Raw genomic sequence first — 19,665 nt, 5'->3', positions numbered from 1 at the left:
GATAGGTAAAAATGAACTTGCCCTGCCTGGTAGAGCGGGCACCACACCCCAAAGAGGCCTCTGTGTTTGTAGACTTGGAGACTTGATAGTTTCACAAATAACAGGCAGGTGCTCAGAAGGGGCTCGTCTGTCCCAGTCACTCTGGGGCCACCCCCCTGTCTGTGGTTCTCTCGACCCTCTTCATCTCTCCCCTTCTGAGTTTTCTTGGCCACTTTTCTACACTCTTGATCATTTCATAACCAGCAGGAGAGTAGGAGAAGCCCAAAGAGATGATATCATATCATAACCCTCTTTTTTTTCTAGTGGTATTTATGATAAAAGGCTTTAGGGGAAAGAGAGCTAATTCTGTAGCTGAGATGAGGGCTCTGAATAACCCCCGGGCTTTGAGTGTTCATGCAATGACTCTCTTCTGTCTCCATAGATATTTGACTCAAGCCAGCAAGAGCATCCCAGAATCTGTTAGCTCCCAAACAAAATGCTAGGCATTTTGAAAAATCAAGGGGACCCAAAGTCTGAGCCATGCTCTCAGGAAGCTTTTCATCTCTTGACAAGGTCTATACGTGAGAGATAATTATGAACCATTAAGAAAGTACACAGGATCATATGTTCAGATAAGCAGAAAAACACATAGAAACTCTAAGCGCTGGCTGCTGCCCCCCAGCCCCGTCAAGCTGCTGAGAAGAAGCCTGGAGTCTTGTCTTTCCCCCTTAACGATGTCGTTGGCACCAGGAGCCTCAATAGTGCAGGGCACAAAAACGCCGCTGATAATGACGACAGCCCAAGGGGTTTTGTCAGCAATGGTGCCCTGAGAGCGCTGGGCGCCAGGACCACAGCATCAGAAGGAATGAGCTCCTGTGTTTCCCACTCGGAGGCCCCTCATGCTGGGGCCCATCCAGCCATCCTCCCTGTGAACTGGAAGATCCCCAACAGTCACCACCCGTGGGCTCTGCCCCCAAAGGAACTCCCCGCTAGGGCATTTTGTCCAAGAGTGGAAAAACTTTGTTCCAGTTTGAAATCAAATTCTATAATCTAAATCTGCAGATCGTAATATGGCATAATTTTTCCCCATCCTCTTTGCATGTAAATTGATCTCTGCGCTGAAACTAGTACCTCAAACAAAGGGGTTTGATTTATGGCCAGTCTTGTTCCCATAAATCACCCTGCAGCGTGGTGCTCGTGGCCCTTTGGCTGCAGCGCTTACCTTTTATAAATGACACGGGGTGACCTCCCTTTGAGAGGCCACCTAAGGCCGTCCCAGTCCCCCCTGCCTGCATCCACTCTTTCTTTGCTCCTTATTCGCTCAGGGACTTCAGGCCTAGTTTTGTAAGCGTGCCAGTTGTGTTCTGTTCTGTTTTTAGTTAGTTAAATTAGGAAATGTCAAAATTGAACTCTGTGGGTCTGCCCCCCTGTACTTTGCTGGCCTGAGAAATACAGTTATGCCACTTCCCCCCACCCTGTCTCTGCAAGCACAAGCCCTTTATGTTTCATACCTGGGACCTGGATGGAGGCAGAAGCCTACCCTTTGCAGTGGCCTGGAGTGCTGGGGGACCAGCAGCTTTCCCATTTGGTAGAAGAAGCCAGATGATGCCCACAACAGTTTCCCAGGAAGTGTCCTTTTGGGGCTTAGCGCGGCATGCTCACAGTCAGTCAGTTCTGTGCCTCGTCAGCCCATCCAGCACTTCTAAAGTCTCTGGGAAGCCTGGTGGAGGCATGGAAGCAGGAACTCACAATCGCAGCTGCGACACAAACTGACATGCAGGTCAGCCCTCGCCAGGCCCTCTCCTGGTGGAGCATGCAGTCGTGGGGGAGAGTATGGGGACACTGAATTCGTACCCCCCAGGGTAGTGACAGAAGTCCCTGAGCCCAGACCTGAAAACGTTTATTTATAGAAAAGCTTGAGGTGTTCAATGTTGAAGCACAATATACAGAGCAGAGGTGGTGCCCTGACTTCCTAGTTCTCACCTGTTTACACAGCTAATGTCCCACGTTGTGATGTAAGGGTGCCGTGATCCCAAGAGCCAGCCACCAGAGGCTTCTCCTCCCTGGTCAAGGAGGGGGCAGCACCCCCACCTGCCATCACTGAGCCATGCCACCCCCGGCAGGCCTACTAACCTCTTGGGCTTCACTTTATTTTCTAGTAAAATGAGGCATATGGGTTTTGTTTTAACCCCTGCTACCTCTTGAAGTTAAATTATTCTACGATGTTTGCAATCATGAAAGATGGATGTTATGAGAGCACTTCCCAGAGAATGCTCCAGAGACCCAGGGAAGGATTGTGTGATCAGAAACATTTGGGAAGTCCTAGGTTTCCCATGGCAGGATTTCTCAGAACCTTTTTCCAGTCTCCTTTTCTTAATTATTTTTATTTTATGGGATTTAACTGATGAAAAATAACATGCTCCTTGTAAACAAACAGTACAGAGGTTTATAAAATAAAAACGGATAATCCCACCTTCTGTACACCAACCCCACCCCTAAGGGTAACCAACACCAGGCTTCAGTATGTCTGTGCGTCCTCTTGAAACCTTTGAGGCCATGACTCTCTAGGAGGGGGGCAGGAAGACTGTGCCCCAGGTTGTCGGACTCCAGGGCCCTTGCTCACAGAGCGCCTCAGGTCTGGGTCCTGCAGGGACACCGCTCTGTCCTGTGCACTAAGGGGGGTTCCTGGACTGGAGTAGAGGACTGCTTGTGACTGAAGAGAATTCTTTTACCAGGTCAGTGAGGTCAGAGGGAAGCAAACATACCACTATTCATTCATTAATCAAATGAGAAAAAAAGGCAAACTGGAATAATTTAAGACCCAGCACCTGGATCAGGTCATGGTCCAATGCCGTGTTCCACCTCGTATGTGCCAGACATGTTTTCACATCCACTGTTATTTAACCCATAGATTATCTACGGATTCAGCGGCATTATCCCCAGTTTGCATGACTAGCCCTGCCAGCGCTGTTCCTGTAACCTGGTTGCAGGCCCACTTATCTTTTCACTGCCCATAGTTGCCTCTGGACTCATTTCTTCAAGTTGCACTTTCCGGTCCTCAGGGATCGAGGCCGTGAGCGTGACCGCGCACAGATGGTGCTCACAGGCAGCTCACCTGAGGTCTAGCCGGGTTCAGAGCCACTGCGCGGATTGGGGGCTGAACAATCGCTAAGGCCTTTCACTCCATGCTTCTCTCCTTGACACCGGCTGTGCTCCTGCCTCCAGTCTATCCTCAAATGCAAGTGCCTTCACTACAGAGGTGACCTGGACACTTTCCAAACATAAAGAGCAGAACACAGAGAAATTAGACACTCCTGTGTGTCTTCACAAGCCGCGGACTGAACTAGGTTTGTACCACCATACGAAATCTCCTTGTTGGCCTCTGAGCCATACATCCCTCAGATTAGCATGGTTATTTATGCAGTAAACATTCATTGGGAGCTTCATCTGTGCCTGACACCTAGCAAGGCACCAAACTGCTCACCCGGGAACAAGACAGATGCCTGTCCTCCAAGAGTTCTCGGACTGGTGAGGAAAGGAGGCCACACCTGCATCTGCAGCATCGCAGCAGAGCACGCAGGCGCCAGCAAGGAGCGCAGAGCAGGTGGAGACGGGGAAAACAAAATCAAAGCAGCAGAAACCAAAAAAACCCTTGCATTCAAACCCAGGGATAAAAACATGTTTTAAAGCGATCCCTAGAGCTGTATTTGAAGCCAATCTATAAAACACCTGCCCTGGCACGTCCTTCTTAGACTCACAACTTTGTGTCATCCCCACGTGGATTTGCATATAAGAGATAAATGACTTGGGAGATTCAAACAGTGTTCAAAATGCACTCAACTCGGCAGTGAAACAAAAGCTATTCTTGTGAAGTATATACATGGAGAAAATTCTCAATATCTAAGATTAAATTGACAAATAAAACGTGTGGTGTTAGAGCAGCACAAAGGGCTCCATTACAGAATGACAAACCCTGCCTATGGTGTGCTGTCCGGTCAGTGGAAGCCAGGCTAAGTTATACCGCAAGACCGTTTTAAACTTCAGCTGAATTAGAGCCATGTTCAGACTTTATATTATTATGTGGGGCAGACCCCATGGGAAGGACCCACACATAACACCATTCTATAAGTGGTGGCCTGTGGAAACTTCAGGCAAGAACATATTTTATAAACATTGCACAGTGATTTTTCCCATTCCCATTTTGGTACTATCTGTGTTTAATTAATTGTCTTAATTCAGCCAATATTTTTATAGCTAGAAAGAAAGATTTTTTTTTAAGTATGAAGTTCTTCTAAAGTCAAACTATTCTACAATTTTTAATGACTTCTAAATTTATCTCACCTGGTTTTTTAAAATTATTTTAAGAATTCCAAAATTAATATGCATGATAAGAAGCCTTTTTATCTTCCTGGGGGAGAAAAAAGTAGTAATTGTGTAAAAGAGAGCCTGTCAGTGCAATGACTGAACAATTGGCAAGGGAAAAATAGGTTAGGTGCAAGAATACATGAACCTAAGTGGCAGCCTATTTCAATAGAACACTTTTTATTTCATTTTCCATTAATAATAGAAATGTACTGTTCTAGACACTTCTCCAAAGAAGAAATTCAAATGGCCAACAGGCACATGAAAAGATGCTCCACATACTTAATAATCAGGAAAGTGCAAATCAAAACCACAATGAGCTATCACCTCACACCAGTTAGGATGGTCGTCATCCAAAAGACGAGAAACAACAAATGCTGGCGAGGATGTGTCACTCCCTCCTACACTCTTGGCGGGAGTGCAAAGTAGTTCAACCATCGTAGAAAGCAATATGGAGGTTCCTCAAAAAACTAAGAATAGACCCAATAATTCCTTTTATATAAATAATTGAACCAATCCTAGGAATTTACCCAAAGAAAACAAGACCCCTGATTCAAAAAGACATATGCACTCCTTTGTTTATTGCAGAACTGTTTACAATAGCCAAGCTATGGAAGCATCCTAAGTGTCCATCAGTAGATGAATGGATAAAGAAAATGTGGTACATATACACAATGGAATATTATGCAGCCATAAAAAGAAAACAAATCCTACCATTTGCAAGAACATGGATGGAGCTAGAGGGTATTATGCTCAGTGAAATAAGCCAGGTGGATAAGACAAGCACCAAATGATTTGCCATCTGTGGAGCATAAGAACAAAGCAAAACTAAAGGAACAGAACAGCAACAGACTCACAGACTTCAAGAAGGGACTAGCAGTTGCCAAAGGGGAGGGGTCAGGGAGGGTGGGTGGGTGTGTGGGAAGGGAGCAGGGGATTAAGGGACACTATAATTCGCAATCACAATATAGGTAGGTCATGGGGAAGACAGTACAGCACGGAGAAGACAAGTAATGACTCTACAGCATCTTACTACGCTGATGGACAGTGACTGCAATCAGGTGTGAGGGGGACTTGATAATATGAGTGAATGTTGAAACCACAATGTTGTTCATGTGAAACCTTCATAAGATTATATATCAATGATACCTTAATTAAAAACAAAAGAAATGCATTATTCTAGAATTCCTTACTTTAAGGATAGGAACTGAAGCCTTTGTCTAGAAAAGCAATGAAGAGTCTTTTCATTGTTTTTCCATTAGAGCCACTGGCTTACAGAAACATATATTGTGAGCTGTATGTTAAATTCAGTTTACTTTGGTTGGGTGTGTAGGACTTTTTAGATACAAATAAATGCGAATCATTTTACTCATTGTCTTTAAATTAAGAATAGGACACATAAAATTATTTCTGTAAAAACCACAAACAATAGGCAAAACACTGGTAAGCTATGTTTAGTTTATAAATAAGAGGATGGAAGGAAAGGAGGAAGCAGATGAGAAAGCCATGGGAGAAGAGCGAGAGGTCAGGAAAACGGGGATGAAACACAAAACCGGAGGGCAGACCACAGTGATGGTAAATCCTGCATGATGCTCAAGGTAGGCCTCTTTGAGAAGGTGACATTTGACCTGAGACCTGTATCTTGGAGGAATGGTCTCTGCAGAGGGCACAATAGCAGGAATGAGCAGAGCCTCGCAGACAGCAGGAAAACTGGTGTGGCTGGAGCCAGGCAGCCAGAGAACAGAAAGGTAACTGTCTGTAGTTGGCAGGTAAACCTTTTAAGACATGAGGGAGGGAGGAAAGACTTGCAAATTATAAATGCAATATAAATGCCTTGGAAAATTTTAAGCAGAGGGGTGGTATGTTCTGTGTTACATTTTTCAGAAGGTCATCTAGCTGCTTTGGGGAAAGGAATTTAGGTGGGAAGGACTGGGTGTGGCAAGACCAACTCCAGATTAGGAGACAGTAACTGTAACCCAGGAGAGAACTGGTACTGACTTGGCACAGGGTAGTAACACTGGTAATTATGGGAAGTGGTCAGGTTGGAGGGATACTTTGGAAGTAAAACTAACAATATGGGGTGTCCAATTTGATGTGAGATGTAAAAGAAACAGACAATCAAAGATGAATTAGGGCTCTCTGAACTAAGCAACTGGGTGGATGGTGATGTCATTAACATGTAAGACTAAAAGACAGGGTTTTGAGCAGTGGAAATGGGAATCAGGAGCCAAGTTTTGGCCTTGTTAATTTTGAGGTAACTATAAGTCATGCGAGTGGAGCTGTAGAATACACAATTGGATATGAATCTGAAAATCCTTGGCAAAATAGGAAAAAGGTGCACCTTTGCAATTCACCTCCACACGTCATCTCATTTATTTCACTATTTTGATTATGCAGCTATTGATTTAAAGTTTGGGTACCAAAGTCAATTATCACTGTCATTAAGATATCCTACAAGCTAGCGAGCATTTTTTCTGAACTTAAAACCAGGCAAGTGTCTATAAAAATTGTGTAAGACTTTGAAATGGACCAAAAAAAAAAAAAAAAAGACTGTGGGTCTTACCTAGTTTACTCTTCCCAGTTATCTCCACCTTTTATTTTCTTTGAATTATTTCACAATAGTTATTGAAATAAAAACAGTTGTTGAAAACTGATAGTAATGCAAGTGATTCTTTTCTATAGAAATGCTGGTTGTGTTTGGGAGTGATGCAATTAATTGTTGCTTTGTTGACTTTGACTGGTTTTGCATCTATTTGGAAATTAATTCAGTGTCCCTGATTGCCTCTGTGTGTGTATTTTGAATTGATAGACATTCACTTGTATCACTCTAAGGGTCATGGCCCTTATGGATTTCAAAGGACTTTTTAAAAGTTATCTCTTAATGTAGGTCTGCTTTTAATATTAGAAATTCAAAAGTCATTTTTAAGGAAATATTTGCCCCAAATTTTGAAGAATTATATCTTGAGAAAAGGAATTACTTAAATTACAGAAATCAGGTTTGAAACTTTAGACATCTGAGTCAATTTACTAGCAAATAACTAGTGAGACTTCTGATAACGATAAAGCTTATAAACTGATAAAGTTTATAGAGAGATTAAGGGAGTCCACAGTCCACAGGTAATGAATGCTATATTCTAACTATTATTTGTGTGGTTTTGAAATTTTTGTAACTGAATGTCAAAACTATTTGCTACGCACACCCAACCCACCACCTTTCGCCATAGACACACACACCTGTCTTTGTCAGGTAAAATAGCAATCCACCTCAGAAGACATCTTCTTCCTTTGATGAAACATTGCTTGGGCCTCTCCTTTAGGACCTAATTAACATATTGTATTCAAGCAAAGGCAAACATCTCCCTTCTGGTATGAGGAACTGGCCACTGATGGTGAGGCTAAGAGGTCTGTTAAAGAAGCCCCAGAGCCTATTGAAAGAAAAGGAAAGGGACAGAGCCAGCCATTCAACATTAAGGGTCTGTCAGGAAGTACAGTGGTGGTTCTGACCCAACATCTGTAAGGAAAGATATCAATGGTCCCAAAGAGGAATCCAGAAAGTCCTTGGGAATCTCTTTGCTGGTGTGGGCTCAGTACATGGCCTAAGCTTGTTGGGCAGCACTGCTGTGGCACAGCTTGTGCTAGTGACTCCTCAGAGCTTGGCTCCCAGCACTGTGCCCTGATCCAGGGAAACGCTGGCTAAGCTCAGTGTGGACGAGGAGGACTGTGTCCCAGGAGGCCACCAGTAGACCATCACCCCAACTGGTGCAGAGATGGAGAACGCAGGACATCAACACACAGTGTAGAAGTGTCCCCAGAGCTGTGCAGGTTCACCTTCAACACTGCCACCATGTGGTAAGAGACAACAATGGGAGATTGCGCAGCTCTCTGGTTGACTGACATTTAGAAGCAGAATTAACTGAACTTCTTTTGATTAAGTAACCCCTTATCCCCAGGTTTACATACATTTCGGAGGGTGCCCTCAAGAGGCAGGTACAAAGAGGCATATGTGCACTCAATAAATTATTTGGAAATTTAAAAGTGATATGACCACAATTGTATCTGAAGGAGTTGAAGCAGGTTACAAAGTTATGCTAGCTTTTCTCTAATAAAATTCCACATTACATTCTAACCGGACCTCAGAATAAATAGTAAAAAAAATCATAATTGAAAAAAATGCAATTTATATACTCTTTACATCTTTCCAGCTGCTTAAAATTCAGTTCCCACCCCTTCTGTAGGATGGGGGAGTGAGGCTGGCCATGATTATTGTCTCTGTTTCAATTTACCTCTCTGATGATTTAGGTAAGATCTGAGCCAGGGTCCACCCACCAGATCAGACATTCCTGGTCCCAGGTCTTCAGCCTCAGGCTGCATTCTGGCAGTCAGATCAGGATTCAGTGTAATTGTACCCATGACCGCAGAGCTTGGAGCAGAATGCACGTTATAGAAAAGTGTAATGGAAAATATCTTTGCTTCTAATGCCATGAGGACAAAGATAAGGCTACAAACAAAGGCTCTGAGTTCTATAAAGAAAGGTCCTGAATGAGTCCACTTCAAGCCAGCCTTTCAGATAGGTGAGAGGAGTCCCGAGGCAGAAGCCCCAAAATAGACGTGGGGCGGGGTGGGGGGAGTCGGGGGCTACCGCTGCAGTTCTCACTTCCACAAGACCTGGAGTTACACTTCCATGTAGACCTCATGGTTGCTGAGAGGGGCCCAAGGAGGGCGGGCGGTTGGTCCAGGTTCTCCATCAGTTCTGCCCCACCTGCAAGCACAGTCAGGTTAGTAGAGGAACTTCAAGTACAGACTTCACCCAGAATGAAACTGGCTTAAAGCAAGACATTCTTGCTAACACCCTCCATGTTTCATACAGACTTAGGGTCCAGCTTGGGATCAAAGTCCCTTTTTGTTCCCTGTGTGTTTTCTCGATGGCCAGCTCTCTTCAACATCTGTAAAACAGAAAGGAGTCGGTGCAGCTGGGTAGTTCATTCAAGCTTCTCAGGTTTTCCTTGATGCCGAGAAGACCTAGGCTTGTAGGGGGCTCTAGAACTCAAAGCAAAGTAACCGTAATAATTGAAACGAGCCAAATGCCATTAGTTAAAAATCTTCCTGAGATTTCTGTGTAAAGGGAAACGAGGCTATTTTTAGCATTTTTATCTGTCCTAAATCTATCCAAATTGATATATTGGGGAGCAGCAGATAAAAGCACTCAATCATGAGCAACGTCCTTGACAAAGAAAGATCATAAAAGGACCTGAATAGGAAGAGAGCGAAAGAAAAGCAGGCGAGGGAATAGCATCTGGGGGAAAAAGAAATGAATTACTTCCCCCCCTTGGTCAGTCATTTAAACTCCACCTTGGCCAGTAGGGCAGCAAAGTCATTACAGTGCTATAAATAGGAACGGAGCAGTCAGAAAAGGCATGATTTGATCCTGTACACCTTCTAAATTCCAACCAAGGGCCCATACTCCAAACCTCCCTCCCAAAGCTCACAGCAAAAAGGTGATATGAAATTTTTTCTTCTACATAAATCTAAGACAGTTTCAGTTGTATGAACCTAGAAATTAAAAGAAAAAAATTGCTGCACAATAGAGGATTATCAACCTACCTGGAAAAGGAGAAGACAGCTGGGTGCAAGTACCATAAGCACAGTATCATTCATTCATTCCCTCCCGCCCTTCTTCTGCTCTGAGTAGCTGATGTTCCAGTATGACAGACATCCAGGCCAAACAGCCACATAACAACTTGGACAGTGACAACAGCCACAGAGAAAGCTGGGTAACCATCCTGCCCCCCAGCTCCTTCAGAAGGGGCAGGGACTGCTGAAGCAGCTGAGAAGCTAGAAATAGTCTTTGACTCTTATTTTTTTCTAATTCAAGTTTTTGAAAATTCTCTCTCCTGAAGCCCAGGTAGAACATAAAACTGAGTCTGGCTGGGAGCATGAGAAAAGGCCCGGGGGCCCAGCCAGGACCACGGTCACCGGGCTGGATTCACACTTTGGTGGAAGGGGCAGCTGCTGCCTGGCTGGCGGGCATGACAAGAAACAGAAGAGCAGCTGTATAATTTACACTGTGCCTCGCACTTTCTCACCTGCAAAAGGAGATAACCTTGTAGAATCCTGTTGGACAGGTGAGAGGATTGAGTCTGAGACGGGTTAGATAGCAGCCCAGGGAGACACAGCTAATCAATAGTGGACAGGGACTGTGGAGCCAGGCATCTCTGGCCCTGAGACAACCTGCCTGCACAGGTGTTTAATAAATGAGGAGGGGATGATGCGGGGGCAGGGTCTGTACCAAGGGGACTTCCAGGGGAAGGGGACAGGGTGTGCAATTGCATGAATTGCTTCAGGAAGCAGGAGTCATGGGGAAGCCTGGACACAGGGGGACAAGGAGGTTGGGGCCCTTGAAGATTGGTGGCTTACATGCACCAGCCATTACTTCTGTCCTCCAGACACCGGGAGAGGTGAAGTATAAGGATGAGGTTGGCTTTTCTTTCTAGAGAAGGCAGCACAGATTTGATTTTATCTTTAAGGCTTAGCCAAGATCCCAGTTGCCTCACAGAGTCCAAGGTGGGGCTGGCTCACAGGGCTCCTGACAGCCCCCACCAGTGGGGCCCAAGCAGGGTGCTGGCAGCTTCGGGGAACAGAGCCCCAGAGCTGGAAGTCAGTGCAGAGCCAGGAGAAGGCGGCTGCTCCTGCCACCAGCCCCCCAACAAGGAGCCCTGGGTCCCTCCCCAAAGGGCCAAAGGGGCCACCCACTGCAGACCCTCAAACTCGGAAACATGTCACATCTGGCCAAAGTGGTCAAGAAAGCCTTCTTATGCACAGACAGAGAGCCTTGCAGGAGAGGGCTCCCCAGGCTGCCCACATGGGGGGGTCCTCTGCCACTCTCAGGGGAGACACGTGCCCTGGCCAAACAGGACTTCAGATCTTGTTACACCTCCTGAAACACGGGCCCGTGTCCTGGGCCTCTGGCCTTCCTTCCCAGGACAGGCCCTCACCACACTCAGAGAAGCCAGTACTTCTGAAAAACGCTGCCCACAGAGGGCCAGGCAAATCTTCCCAGAGAAAGGGTTCCTTTCAGTGACATCTACTAGTCAAGCAAGCCACTCAGAGGGAATACGCAGACGAAGGATTTCCACAGGGATCAGGGAGCCTCCGAATGCTAACACCGGGGTCCCCCTGGGGGCACACAGGGAGGGTCCATATGCAGCGCCTCCTCCATGAAGGCTGGAAGCCCCTCAGGTTCTCAGCAAGAGGCAAAAAGCCTGTCCAGACCTGAAGCTCCAGAACTGAGCATATTCTCCACTAGGGGAAATGCCGGTGCCCGGACCCAGTTAGATTCAACCTAATTCTTCCAGGCCCCACTAGCGTTCAAGCTCCAGTGCCAGGTCTGGGGGAACAAACAAAGATTTCCTGCCCAGGAGGCCCTGAGATCCCAGCGTGCAGACAGTGGAGAGCCCACAGGTGCCACATGCTGGGACAACATGGCCAAGTCCACCCACCCGGGCCCTCCTCACGGCCTTCGGCCGCATGGCTCCTGCTGCACACACACCCCGCTCCACACCCCCCACCGGCCTCCACTGCTTCCTGCACGTCCCCCTGCAGCCCCACCTCCCATCCACTTCATCTGTGCTTCGAGACAGACGGAGGCCTGTGGGCACACGCCTGGGGGTGTCTGTCCCACAGGCCACCTGAGCACTCTCATCCGTCCCATCCTGGGCAAGCCCATGGAGGGCCAGCAGAGGCAGGGGAGTGAAAGCACAGCACGACTTGGGTGGCACGGGACAAGGTGTGCAAGGAGGAGGCGCCAGCCACAGTGCCAGGTCTCCAGCCTGGGTCGCCGGGGACACAGTGACGTCACTCATTATGGAAGTGAAGTTTAAGCACGAGAGCCTCTGGGATGGCCATCCTGAAGCGCCTGTTGCCGCTTCTGAGCACCACCGGTTCCTGCCCCGGGGCTCATCCTGCCCCTGGAATCACCCTTCCATGCCCCGGGGCATAATGACTTCTGGATGCTTCTGGAGCAAGGACATCAAAACAGGTATAAGGTTTATTTTGGGAAGAAAAATAAATGGCAATTATTTTTTAGTAATTAGGAGACAAGCACTCTCTTGATCTGCAGGGGAAAAAAACAACAGAAGAAAGAAGTGTTTCGACAACACGGATACAGTATTGAAAAGCCCCAGAAGCTGATCTCTTGACACTAACTTTGTAGTCAATCCTAAAATGGGGCATTTTATCCCCTGAAAATTACAGTGATTATTTAAAGGCTTTCCAGGGCTTTCTGATACATACTCGGAGGCAGAAATTCTGGGAGGAGGGAGGTGATGGGACAGACACGGCCTCTAATGACGTGTCTGTCACATGATCCCTGTGAGAAGACTTGCGGTCCAGGGTCTTGTTCTCCTCATATGTGACATAATGATAAAAGCCCCTCTCCCGCAGGGTCTGTGTGAGGCTTCCGAAGCGAGGAGAGCCCTAACAGCCAGCTTTGACTGGCCTTGCAAGCAGCAGGGGCTGTTCAGGGGCTTTATGCATGTTAGTTAACCCACTTATCAGCAACCTCAGCTGTTTAAGTTTTATCACAGTCCCCATTTCACAGGTCCCTGGTCCCTGTAACCTCCTGATGACACAGAGAATCAGTCTCCTAGAAAGATCCTGCACAAGACTATTCTGAGGATAAAACAGTGTGAAATTCTAGGATGGAAACCAATATTGAGCAAAAAAAAAAAAAATTAAGCATAAACCATGTTCCCTCCACTGCAGGCACAATTGAAGAATACCTCCTTCTGTGTCTGTGCCACTAACAGGTCAGTTCAAAGGTCTGGAATCCCAGCCAGAGCCTGCCTCCCTCAGAAAGGACAGTCCTGGAGCCCCCTGGCCCTTGGACTGCTCTGGGGAGTCCTATTTATTTAGATCGTGGCTATTTTATTGCTAGCTGGCTTCACTCTTGCTTTCCTTGGAGATTAGAAGCCCTGGGAAGGTGGGAAGGACTGTTTACACCCTCCTTCGAATCTCCACCATAGGTAGCTGTGCTCAATGCGCAATAAATATTTGCTGATTTTTAGAACTATCTGAAAATGCCTAAGAGCCCCAGAATAAAGAGAACTAACAAACAGGACGCTTCTCTGCAAGAAATTCACATTGACAAAGCCAAGAGGTACTCCTCTTAAGTAGGTTAAATGTTCCAAACGTAGTGATGAAAAGTTAACGCTTTCTTTGAAAAATCATTGCATATGCGGCCAACAGCTTCCTGCGCCTTTGCGCCAGCTGCTGAGCTAAGACAAGGGCCGCCCGGGCACTCTTCTTGTTTCTGGATGACTAGCTCAGGATGGGGCCGCAGGGGCCCCGTCTCTAAAAGGCCACTGAGTGCAGGTAGCAAGGCCCTCCGTGGGAGCCATCTTTCAGCACCGGAAGCACAATGGCTCCCTTCCCCCTCTGCAGGCCCAGAGCTCCCACCACAGGCTTCCCTGTGGGTTTCTAGCCTGTCGGTTAGGTTTGGGGGAAGTTGTGAGGTCAGCAGGTAGAAGGGGGAAGTGGAGAGAGGCCAGGAAGCTGAGGCAGGGAGAGGCGATGGGCCCTCCTGGGCTTGCTGCAGTCAGACCCGCCCTTTACCTCCTGCTGCTGGTCATCGGGACGCGGAGGACCTCCCATCAGGGCTTCACATGTGGCCCCCAAGGCGCGCACTCAAATCACTGCCAGAATCAAAGGAGAAAGTTTCATACGCAAGTCCTTGGGAGGGGTAACCAACCTGACTTCTGAGATATGCATGGCTGATAGCTCTAAGGCAAAGGTTCACTGGAAAAGGAAAGAAGGCGTGGGTAGCTCAGTGGGGCACAAAGACGCAACATCCCCTCACAATTGGGTCACAGACCACAGGGGAGTGCCGACATGTGGCCCCAACTGAAACAGGCGAGCCCGTGGGGCCTGGGCACCTAAGCATGCCCAGCTGGCCCCAGAGCTTCTTCACCATTTGCTATTTTGTCTTTTTGGGGGACCATGCCAAATGATCACCCCAAAGTGTCAGCATGAGGTATTCTGCTCAGCTTTCAAGGTCCTGGTACCCGCTCCCCACCTCTGCCCCGTGTGCGACGCGGAGCCTCAGCTTCCCCATGAGCTCATTGCTCCTGAAGCTCTAACAGGCTCCTTTCGGCACTAATGCCCTTTATTCCATGGTGAATCCTGGCATCTCTAGAATCAGAACAGCTTTTCTCAAAACCTCATTGTGATGGTTAATTTTATTTGTCAGCTTGACTGAATCTCCGGGTGCCCAGATATTTGGCTAAACATTATTTCTGAGTGAGTCTGTGCGGGTGTTTCCAGGGGAGCCTAGCATTTGACTCAGAGGACTCCGTAATGAAGCTTGCCCTGTCCAGGGCGGGTGGACACCATCCAGTCCTTGAGGGCCCAAAGAGAACAAAAACGTGGAGGAGGAGAGAATCTAGCCCTTTCTGCCTCAGTGGAGAGCTCGGACATGGCGTCGGCCTTCGGTGCTGCTGCTTCTCATGCCTTCAGATCCAGACTGGAATCCATCCCCTCTGCTTCTCCGGTTCTCAAGCCTCCGGACCCAGACGGAATCACACTATGGGCTTCCCTGGGGTCTCGGGCTTGCAGACGGAAGATCACGGGAAGGATGTGTATATATATATATACGCATAGATCCTACCGGTTCTGTTTCTCTGGAAAACCCTAATATACTTATCAAGAGATTCATGGGCTGGTGACCCCACGAGGGGCTCCCACTGGCCTCGTGAGCACGAAGGTGGCTTCCTCCATGCCAGCCTAGAAACACCTGAAGACTCTGCCCTGAGACCATAGGTGCAAAGGAGAGGCTTATAAAAACTCTTCCTTCCTCGCTCTTCCCCTTTCTTCCTTTTACATTGCCTTTGCTATTCTGGGTTATATCCTACAGCAGAGCCTCCACGATTTCCATACAGAATGCTCAGTATCTGGATCATAATGAGGCCAACTCAACACAGAAATCGAGCTCTGAGCTACCAGCTCCAGGGCGCACCTCGTGACACCAAAGGACAACCTTCTCTAAACTACCATGGGGAGAAGGCAGACGAGGCGAAGTCTGATTCCCCCTCCAAGGCCTCAGGCCCCTGACTGGTGAGCTGTCCAATCCGGACGGAAGAAAGCGCCTGCTCCAGTGTGCATGGCTTCTCCGGGAAACCGGCAAACTCCGTCACATTCTAGCGGGAAGTGTGCGCTCTTTCTCACGACATCCCATCAGAGCCTATTAGTACAATTCTTGTTATAGTTCATTTAACGTAAAAAGAATCATTAAACACATGTCCCTGAAAAACCGTGCAACACAGCAGGAAATCAAAACACCCTTTGTTCTGGGCACAGAGGAGCGCTGAGCAAACGGAGCTCTGATTTCCAGAAGCCCAGCCGTCCCGGGCTGCCTCTTGGCTTGGCATCGCTGTGTTCATGTTCTGCGGCAGCATATCGTATGTGAGCGACCACAGGGCTTTTATTGTCTGCCTCTCTAAGTCTGTCCTGCTATAACTTAAGAAAGAACTTATGGCATCTCTATAAAACTATTTGGTTTTAACTAGGTTGTTAGATTTGTTTGCTGAAGTCAGCTGAAGGCGTTAAGGATTTCAATAGCACAGGGTGTCAAAGACAACTACTGCAGTCAGTGTGGCACTGGATGAGATTTATTTTGCAAACTTTGCCAACCCCAGAAAGGAGATTATATGTTTTGGGAGATAGGGCGCCATCCTATTAGCAATGTTCATTTCACTTTTTTTTTTTTTTTAACATCGAAGGGCTATAAGTCTCTTCCTAAATATTAACAGAAGCTTGTTGCAAAGCATAAGCCCCAAAGTGGGGGGCGGGGGGGAACGGCTGGCAGACTGTGCCCCCAGGTGTGGGCTGTGCTTTCACCAGGGAGAGGTACTTCTCTCTCCTATGGGACACAAACTGTCTGCTTTCATGCTTCCTAAAAGTTAGAAAACCTGCAGGGTCAGCCCATCCCTATGTTTTATTTTTCACAGTAGCTGAGTACTGGGTGGCCACCATGCTATTCAGATACTAAATCAATGATTTTTTTCCCCTCCCAGTACTTGTCTTTGTGACGTCATAGCCATTCCAAGGATGCCCAACCCATACAGCTGGTAGTTGATGAAACTAAGAAGAAATACAAGCCTATCAAATTCATTTCTAAAGTTATTATATTTAAATGAGTCTTTCTCAACCAGGGACAATTTTGCCCACATCCCCCACCCCAGGAGATGTTTGACCAGGTCACTTTTTGTTGTCACGTCTGGGGAGGGAGGCTACAAGGGCAGCTAGTGGGCAGAGGCCAGCTTCTAAACAGCCACAATGCACAGGATGGTCTCATAACCAGGAATCGCCCTTCCCAGAACTCGGCACTGCTGCTGGTGAGAAAATCTGATGTACCCATTATGGATCCTCCTTCTTACAGAAAACAGGATAGTTCTCTGCACTCCAGTGCTCGGGAAGCCCGAGAGCTATGCTGAGATCATCTCAGTTAATCTTGCCTCTAATAAGAAAGAGTCTTTTCTGATATGACATGAAAATTGTGTTCTACAAAATCCCACTATGATCAAAACTTGCAAAGGACCTCAGTATCCCAAGTCCAACCACAGACGTCTCCCCCTCATCTCAGCCCCTCGACAGCAGTCAGCTCCGTCCACCACGCTCCCACCCTGGAAGCCCCTCAGACACTAACTGCCACCTCTCCAGCCTACCTTCTCTGCCACGTCCTCAGGCCGTCCCCAAGCTAGTTGCCCCTAGAGCTCCTCAAGACCAAAGCCAGATCCTCTCTTCTCTCCTGGGGAAGCCCGGCCACACCTCAGCCTCAGCCTCGTCCCCACATGGACAACTCAGAATGTGTGCGTCAGCCCGAAGCTCTCCGCAGTCCATACCCACCTCACTGCCTGCCTGTCCTCTCCTTAGGCCATCTCACTGGCAACTCAAACAAACAGCTGAGGGGTAACCAGGGGTCATGATCCCTTCCTAATCCAGCGTGCCCTGGCTGGCCTGGGGAATGGCCCGCATTTACCCAGATGTGGGGTTGGAGCCCTTCACTGTTCTGCACAGCCTGTTGACAAACTATCACCAAACCCTGCGGGCGACTCCCAAAGCCACCCACCCCTCTGCCATCTCTATACCACACCCTTGCCCAAGGCACCATCCTCTCCAACCTGGGCCTTTGTGGTGGACCCCTGCTAGACTTCCTGCACCTGCTCGGCTCCCTCTGACCTGAAGCCACAGTGACCCTAACAAACACCTCAAGTTGTGATGACCACCACCACCACCAGCAGCCTGCCGGTAGACTCCCAGGCACATGTGCACGCGCGCGCACACACACACACACACACGTGAGACCCTTTGCTGGCTCTCTCATGCCCTTACGATAAAAGACAACTTATGAATCTGCCCTGTAAGACCCTCTGTGCCCTGGTTCCTACCACTCATTCTCTGACCCCCAAACACACTGGCCTTTCAGTTGCTCATACATACCTCACTCCCTCTGACCACAGGTCCTTTACTCATGCGGTTCCTTCTGCAGAGAGCTCCCTTCCCTCTCTGTCTCCCCTCCTTAGCTCTTACCCATCCTTCAGGTCCTGCCTCAAGAGCATTTTCTACAGGAACCTTTCCCACTCTCCTGAACCTGGAATATCCTCATTGAGCACATTTGTGGATACAATGAGAGTTCCTGTGGCCAGGATTCTCACCTGGTCGTGGCTGGCTAGCTCACTACATGTGTGTGGGCAATACCTTGCTATTGACTCTATATGAAGAGCTCTGCCCAGTGGTCTGGGCAACACGGTGGCATGGCTGCAGGAGAGCAGAGGCTGGAGTGGTGGCAGCGCCGAGGACAGAGGCCCAGAGGCAGAGACCAGCTTGCTGCATGAAGACTTGCTCTGAGTGGATGGGATTTTAGTGATTGACCTGCCACCGTGGAAATAAAGTTGGGTATAACCCTTTCACCCCAAGAACATCCTACTGTCATTTCTTTGGTCACGCTGAGTCCACAGTGAACTTGCTGGGGCCTGAAACCCACTGGCAAGATACCCTGAACCAGACTTCTTAAGCACTTCCCTGTTTGTGATTTTACATGTTTTATTTATGTCATTGTTTGGCCAATATCTCTATATCTCCACTGACTACGTGCAACTAGAGGGTAGGGACACTGAGGCCTTAGGGATATGAAACAACTTGACTGAGAGCCATGAACAAACACAGGCACCGACAACTCTTAACAGCCACCAGCTCCGTGCAGGGGAGTCACAGTTAGAGACGCGCAAATATCCAAACTCTGGTACCATCTAAAGACCACTGAAATAACAACTGGATCTTTTAAATAGAATGAATGAACACAATAAATGGATGACTTATGCTCTCTGCTTGTCCTCTTCAGATATTTGATCTGCTTTTACAGTTTTCAAAATTTAAGAATGGCTACCCAGGGAGAAACATACCCACTTTGACAGTTTTCCTTCCGACGAAAGGTTGAGTCACCACTTCTCGGTGCTGCTACATTTAATGAACATATGAACGGTGTCCTGCACCTTCCGGCCAGGAACGAGAAGGGAAGGAGGGCCACTGGGGCCTTTTGCAGCTCTCAGCCTTTGTCTGGAAGTGGAGACGCCGCTCGCCTTCAGGGCAGGCAGGCACGCTCTGTGCGGAGGGTCAGCCTGACTCCCAAAAAGGCCTTCTTTTGTCAGTTTCACGAGGAGAAATGCTTTTAAAATCAGCTGTAGCATATCCCTTAATAAAAGAGTAATTGGCAGCCAGTAATTATGCCCCACCTGAGAACATTGCAAGAATTGCAGTGAAATCAAGTTGTTGCCATAAAGGAAAACTATAAAACACTGGAAATACATATTTAGTAAAGAAATAGGATGAAAAGGAAACACAGCTCTTAAAATAGAGCACATAGGAAAGTTAACCAAAGTCAAGATGCTCAAGAAAATGTAAATTTTATGGTTTCAACAGGGAAAGTAGTATGTGCACTATCCAGAGACCTACCCAAAACACGATGACAGTTCATTGCAAAGTGGTGAGTTAATAAATAGGTAGCTTGGTTCTAATTTTCCATCTCTAAATTTAGGTTCATTGCAGTACACCACTCCGCGTCTTAAAATGTATGCCAGAAAGCCTTTATTAGCGTCCAAGCTGACTTCATTCATTCTGTTCTGCACTTCAAAATGTGAGCCACCTCTTGCATAGCCCATGGATTTCAGTTACCTGTTTGGTTGGGGATTGATCTTAATTTGTTTCTGGGACCACAGTTAGATCACATTTATTGCTTTGAAAAGAACACAAAAATCAGTGCTGGCTGTGCACACC

General features: G+C 47.5%; 1 long non-coding RNA gene across 2 annotated transcripts in view; it reads right to left on the bottom strand.

Moving 5' to 3' along the window:
* LOC118973939 (uncharacterized) overlaps positions 1 to 19,665 on the bottom strand; it is a 39,632-nt gene that overhangs the window by 10,044 nt on the left and 9,923 nt on the right. The window contains exons 2-4 of one of the 2 annotated variants that reach the window (XR_012122916.1): positions 18,795 to 19,083; positions 3,095 to 9,100; positions 1,491 to 1,699 (exon numbers count right to left, since the gene is read on the bottom strand). This is a non-coding gene — a long non-coding RNA (uncharacterized lncRNA). The remainder of the gene's footprint in view (positions 1 to 1,490; positions 1,700 to 3,094; positions 9,101 to 18,794; positions 19,084 to 19,665) is intronic. The other variant, XR_012122917.1, reaches the window with a different exon arrangement.

The sequence above is a fragment of the Manis javanica genome, chromosome 1 (assembly GCF_040802235.1).
Source record: "Manis javanica isolate MJ-LG chromosome 1, MJ_LKY, whole genome shotgun sequence".
NCBI classification, from domain to species: Eukaryota; Metazoa; Chordata; class Mammalia; order Pholidota; family Manidae; genus Manis; species Manis javanica.
The sequence above is the reverse complement of the archived record's forward strand: the minus strand, read 5'-3'. Positions and strand labels throughout refer to the sequence as shown.